Source organism: Chrysochloris asiatica, unplaced genomic scaffold (genome assembly GCF_000296735.1).
Source record: "Chrysochloris asiatica unplaced genomic scaffold, ChrAsi1.0 scaffold00113, whole genome shotgun sequence".
NCBI classification, from domain to species: Eukaryota; Metazoa; Chordata; class Mammalia; order Afrosoricida; family Chrysochloridae; genus Chrysochloris; species Chrysochloris asiatica.
The window spans coordinates 11,091,155-11,097,246 of record NW_006408631.1 but is presented as its reverse complement, the minus strand read 5'-3'; the positions used below and the strand labels follow the sequence as shown (position 1 = coordinate 11,097,246).

General features: G+C 38.6%; 1 pseudogene; it reads right to left on the bottom strand.

Annotated features, from left to right (window-relative positions):
• Positions 1-503: 503 nt before the first annotated feature.
• On the bottom strand, positions 504-5,842 carry LOC102812803 (annotated as a pseudogene).
• Positions 5,843-6,092: the final 250 nt, after the last annotated feature.

Sequence of the window (6,092 nt, the reverse complement as noted above, 5' to 3'; positions counted from 1 at the left end):
CCAAGACGCAGGGCATAGGCGCCGGCTGCGGTCCCTCGGAATGGACAGGGCTTGGCATGGCTGGCGACCAGAGCGATGTGGCCGAGGGCGAGGCGGCACCGGCAGTGGCCTGACAGCAGCAATGTGATTAAAGCCGGAGGAGGTGCTGCGGAAGAATGCCCTGAAGCTCTGGATAACCCAGAAGAGCAGCTGCTACTTCATCCTGCAGCGAAGCCGCGGGCACTGCGAAGGGGGGTCGCCTCACGGGTGTTTAGTATATGCCTATGAACTTACATACTCCTCAACGTACATATCCACAATCAATACTCATGGAAACAGTCAAGAAACCAAACGACATATTACATTAGGCACATATGTTGCACAAGACCTCTTTAACGTGTCCAAGAGGAAATATGTCAGTTTAGGGACTCAGGTGCGCCTGACAGAAGACATGATATTTTCAATATGCATGCGAAAAGTTGGACCCCTGAAGCAGGGTCCTTTGCTTCATTTCTGCAATAAGCTCAGGCCTTGGCAGTAGCCCAAGTAACTCCCAGAGCTATGAGCTGCTAAATATTCTGGCTCATCATCTGCACGACGGCCCATTTCATAGCATGTTTCACTTGCAGAACTGGATGGATTTTCTCTGTCTGCTTGGTGAAGAAGTCTGCCTTCCTCTTGAAGATGTCTTTAGCTGTCTTCTCTATATAGTAGCCAGTTCCCAATGGATGAGAACACATTCCACTTCATGTAGCGTCCCAGGGGCATACATCCAACTCGTCAGTGGGGCAAGTCATTCTTTCCCTTGGTTACTCTTGTTCAGCATGTTCAGTTAGCTCTTGGCTTCCACATACGTAATCTGTACCATGTTGAACTGGTTTCTGGATGTGGACAGGAACTCTACTTCCTGTTCCAGCTGGTTCTGGAGTATTTCTAGCTGCAGCAGATACAGTTCTGTGATGTTAATCAACTACACCAAGTTGGGAAGCTTTGAGGTGCTTTTTGCAGAGCAAAATAAGGGCATGGACTTTCCTTGGTACAGAAGTAAAGGTTTTGTTGTTATTGTTGCTAATGTTTTGGTTTTTTTAAAGACATTGTGGGGAGTCTAACTTAATGGAGCATTAGAATATGTTCTGCTTTGTGGAAATAAAGCTTATAGAAGGAAAAATAAACAAATGACTAAAGTTTTTAGCCCTGGTGAAAGACATAAATTCGCAGATTCAAAGGTCATTAGAGTTCAAATCAGAAATAAGCAAATCCACATATGGTTTGTGCTTAACTTAAAGGTTGATCATTTTAATCCGCTCAGCAGCACCACAAAAGAAAGACCTGGTGATCTGTTGTTATGAACCAGAACTGATTCAACTGCACCTAAGAACAACACAACCAGAAAAACTCTATGTAATAATGCATATGACACAACCTTGCTTGTTGAAAATGAAGAGGACTTGAAATACTTACTGATGAAGATCAAAGATTACAGTCTACAGTATGGATTGCCCCCCAATGTAAGAAAACAAAAATCCTCAAAATTAGACAAATATATGTTGTTGTTGTCAGGTGCCATCGAGTCGGAACTGACTCATAGCGACCCCATGCACAGCAGAACGAAACAATGTCCGATCCTGGGCCAACCTCACTACCGCTGCCACACTTGACGCCATCAATGATGCCACCTGGCCAATCCATCTCGTTGGGGGTCTTCCTCTTTTTCTCTGACCCTCCACCTTACCTAGCATGACATCCTTCTCCAGCGACTGTTCTCTCCGGATAGTGGGTCCAAAGTAGGAGAGACAAAGCTTAGCCATCTTGGCCTCCAAGGAGCACTCTGGTTGTACTTCTTCCAAAACAGATCTATTGGTTCTTTTGGCAGTCCGTGGCGCTTTCAGTATTCTCCTCCAACACCACAACTCAAAGGCATCAATTCTTCTACGATCTTCCTTATTCACTGTCCAGCTTTCGCATCCATATGAGGTTATTGAAAATACCATGACTTGGGTCAGGCACACCTTAGACCTCAAGCTGACATCTCTGCTCTTCAGTACTTTAAAAAGTTCCTGTGCAGCAGATTTGCCCAATGCAATACGTCGTCTGATCTCTTGACTGCTGCTTCTGCGAGTGTGACAGTTGATCCAAGAAGAATGAAGTCTTTGACAACTTCAATCTCCTCTCCATTGATAAGAATACTGTTTATTGGTCCAGTGGTGAGGATTTTTGTTTTCTTAACATTGAGATGTAATCCATATCGAAGGCTGGGGGGAAAAAATGCCTCCTCTAAGTAGAGAAAAGCTCACAGAACCTTCATTTGCTAATGGGCCACAAATCAAAGTGAAGAGAAACAGCTGTAAACATCCATTGAAAATCGGAACATGGAATGTACGAAGTATGAATCTGGGAAAATTGAAAGTTGTCAAAAATGAAATGGAACGCATCAACATCGATATCTTAGGCATTAGTGAGCTGAAATGGATTGGTATTGGCCATTTTGAATCTGACAACCACATGGTTTACTATGCAGGGAATGACAAGTTGAAGAGGAATGGTGTTGCATTCATCATCAAAAAGAACATATCCAGATCAGTCATGAGGTACAATGCTATAAGTGATAGGATAATATCCATGCGCCTACAGGGAAGCCCAGTTAATACCACTATTATTCAAATTTATGCAACAACCACTAAAGCCAGTGAAGTTGAAATAGAAGAATTCTACCAACTTCTTCAACCTGAAATCGATCAAACATGCAATCAAGACAAATATATAGCATCATGATAAATGAAGAAAAGATTAAAGTTGTCAAAGACTTCATTTTACTTGAATCTACAATCAACATTCATGAAAACAGCATTTCAGTTGAGACATCAGACATTATTGTACTATGTAAATCTGCTGCCTGCAAAAGATCTCTTTAAAGAGCAAAGACAGCAGTTTGAGAACTAAGGTGTGCCTGACCCAAGCCACAGTATTTTCAGTAACCTCATATGCATGTGAAAGTTGTATAATGAACAAGGAAGACAGTACAAGAATTGATGCATTTGAATTATGGTGTTGGAGAAGAATACTGAAATACCATGGCCTGCCACAAGAACAAACAAATCTGTCTTGGAAGAAGTACAACCAGAATACTCCTAGAAGTGAGGGTGGAGAGACTTCATCTTTTGTTCTTTGGACATATTGTTAGGCAGGACCAGTCCCTGAAAAAGGACATCATGCTTGGAAAAGTGGAAGGTCAGTAAAAAAGAGGAAGGCCCTCAACAAGATGGATTGGCAGAGTGGCAGCAACAATGGGCTTAAACATAACAATGGTGCAGGACGGGGCAGTGTTTCATTCTGTTATGCATATGGTTGCTGTAAGTCAGAACCAACTCGACGGTACCTAACAACAACAATAACAATGTTTTTATTTAGGAAGAAGATAGAAATAAAGATAATCTTTAGACTTCCTCACAGATACCTGATTAATTTTAATGGGTGTTCATTAAGAGAATAGAAATAGAATTTATAACTTTGAAAAAAGTAGAGAGGAGAAAGTAATTAGGACACCTTAATTGAATGCTCTTTCAAACATGCCTTCATCTCCCTCTTGGAAGGATGTGTTGGGCGCAGCAGAGTATTGGAGTCCCAGACTTTCACCAAGTCATGCCTAAGAATGACAGTAAAAATTAGTTCACCAGTTAAGATGAGAATGAGTTTGAAATTGGTGTTCATGAATAATGGACCAGCAGGCCCCTGTAATCAAAATGTTGAAAATGGACAAGTAGAAGCAGTGTGTTTTGATGATTAAAAAAAAAACTGAGAAAATAAGTTTGGATAAAGATTTCACGTATTATGTTGGTAGGCCAAGCAACCTAGGCAGGTTAGATTTGTCCAAGGAGATAATGCCAAATTCCATTTGGATGACATTGGAGATAATGGTGAACATTCTGAGGCTATCTTAGTTGAGCTCATCATCTTACATTCAATTTTTCTGAGGAGTTTTGTGCAATTTGAGTTATGGTCAATATTATTGAAGCAGACTCTGAAGTTTTTAAGAGCACGCTGATTTTCTTCAATGTTTGTTTTAAAGTATAATTCAAAAAAAGTAAAACTGTTGATGTTAAATTATCTTAAAGCAAATATCAAACCCACTTTTTATTTTGTTATCACAGCATTTACTTGAGTAAAGGACCATAGCACAGCTGTTTAGAGAAAAAAGGGAAATATGTTAGTAATTTTCATTCTGTCACATTTTACCCACACTAAATGTGTGCTTAGAATAATTGTCTTGCCCTATAATCATTATATATTATGTGCAAATCCCTAGTTTTCACCGGTTTGTATAATGATCAGAACTTTAATGTATGCTCCAACGATATTCTGAGATTTTTGTCTTGTTTTTCATATTTTAGTAGCATGTGGCTGTTCTGTATGAATTTTGAATATGAATTCAATGTGTATAAACACATTATTTTCATAATCTTATGAAGCCATCACACAAAAATTTTTAAAGACATTTCTAAGTACAGTTTTAGGAATTTGGGTTTGAGCTTTGAAATATTAGTAGTTGCAGAAATTGAACACTGGGTGGCACCCAATTATCATCAGAAATATATAAGAGTTCACAATTTTTTTTTTTTTACTGAATGTGCATTTCACAAAAGGAGCTATCTTTTTAATCTTTTGTAAATATGGAATTTTGAAACCTCCTATTTTAAATCATTTCAATTTATAAAAAGTTGCCCAGATTTACCTATTGCTAACATTTTATACCATTAATTTTTATTATTCTCTGTTTCCCAAGAAAGACACAATAATTATATATATAAATAAGTATACATATTCCTAAACCATTTGAGATGTTATAGACAACATAACAACTTTTTATCCTAAATACTTTAGTGTATATTTCCTAATATTAAGGCTATCCAAAGGGAATTATCTTTTGATCATAAGCACAGATTGAGAAATTTTACAGTACAAAAAAAGTTGTGAAAAAATAAATCATTGTTTTTAAACTTAATACATTGTGAGTTGTACACTTAAATTATGAATTATAAATGGAAAAATCATGATTTCATCATAACGGCAACAAATTGTTGTTATTTTTAGGTGCCATTTGTCTGTTGTTGATTTCTGGGGACTCCGTTTACAGTGAACTAAATGCTGCCTGAAATTGTGCCATTCCAATGATCAGCACCACCAACCCAAATACATGTGAACACTGAACAATGAATAAGGAAGAATAAAGAAGAATAGAAGCGTTTGAATTATTATGGTGTTGGTGAAGAATGGACTGTCAGAAGAAGAAACAAATCTGTTTTGGAAGAAGTACATCCACAATGCTCCTTAGATTGAAGATTTCAAAACTTCAAGTCCAAACTGATTTTGCAGTCCAGATCATTAACCCACAGCGCCACACTAGGACAGGCTGTATAAGGTCGACAAAATCATTTGGTCTAGCTTTCCCAAGGCAACTGCAGGCAGGACTTGAAATTCAATAAATCAAAGAGCTTTTTCATAACAACATAAATTTGTAATAAGTGGATCATAATAACAGCGCAAATTTTGAGGGACAAGCAAGGAATGTCCATTACAGGATACACATACGAGAACATGATGAGACAGACATGTACGCTTCTTGTCACTGCCCGCAGCTCCTCTGCCTGTATTGCAGTGACTCAGAGGACAGTCAGTTCCAGGCTGGGAGTGCACATGTTTGTAAAGTGTTAACACACTGGTGAAACTTCAGTAATCCGCTGATGATCAGGCGAGATGCAATGAGATGATTTCTTGTGACGCTGATGACCTGGCCTCCAGTGATTGACAACGTGTTGTTGATTTCTTTGTCGACGCAGATAGCTCCAATCATTATCAACATGTCCATGATCAAGAATCCTCACAAAAACTGAATCTCAGATGAAAATTAAGGAAATTACAGTACACAGAAAAGACCTCAAGAGTCAATGATATGAGTGTTGGATATGTCCCAAATCTAAAATGCAGGATTAGAACAGTAATCAAAGCAAAATATTCACATCACTGGTAACACACACACTGGATAGTTATTAAGTGATGTGATATACTACAAATGGCAACTACAAAGAAACGAATAGTTGATACAGAGTGTCCATCTT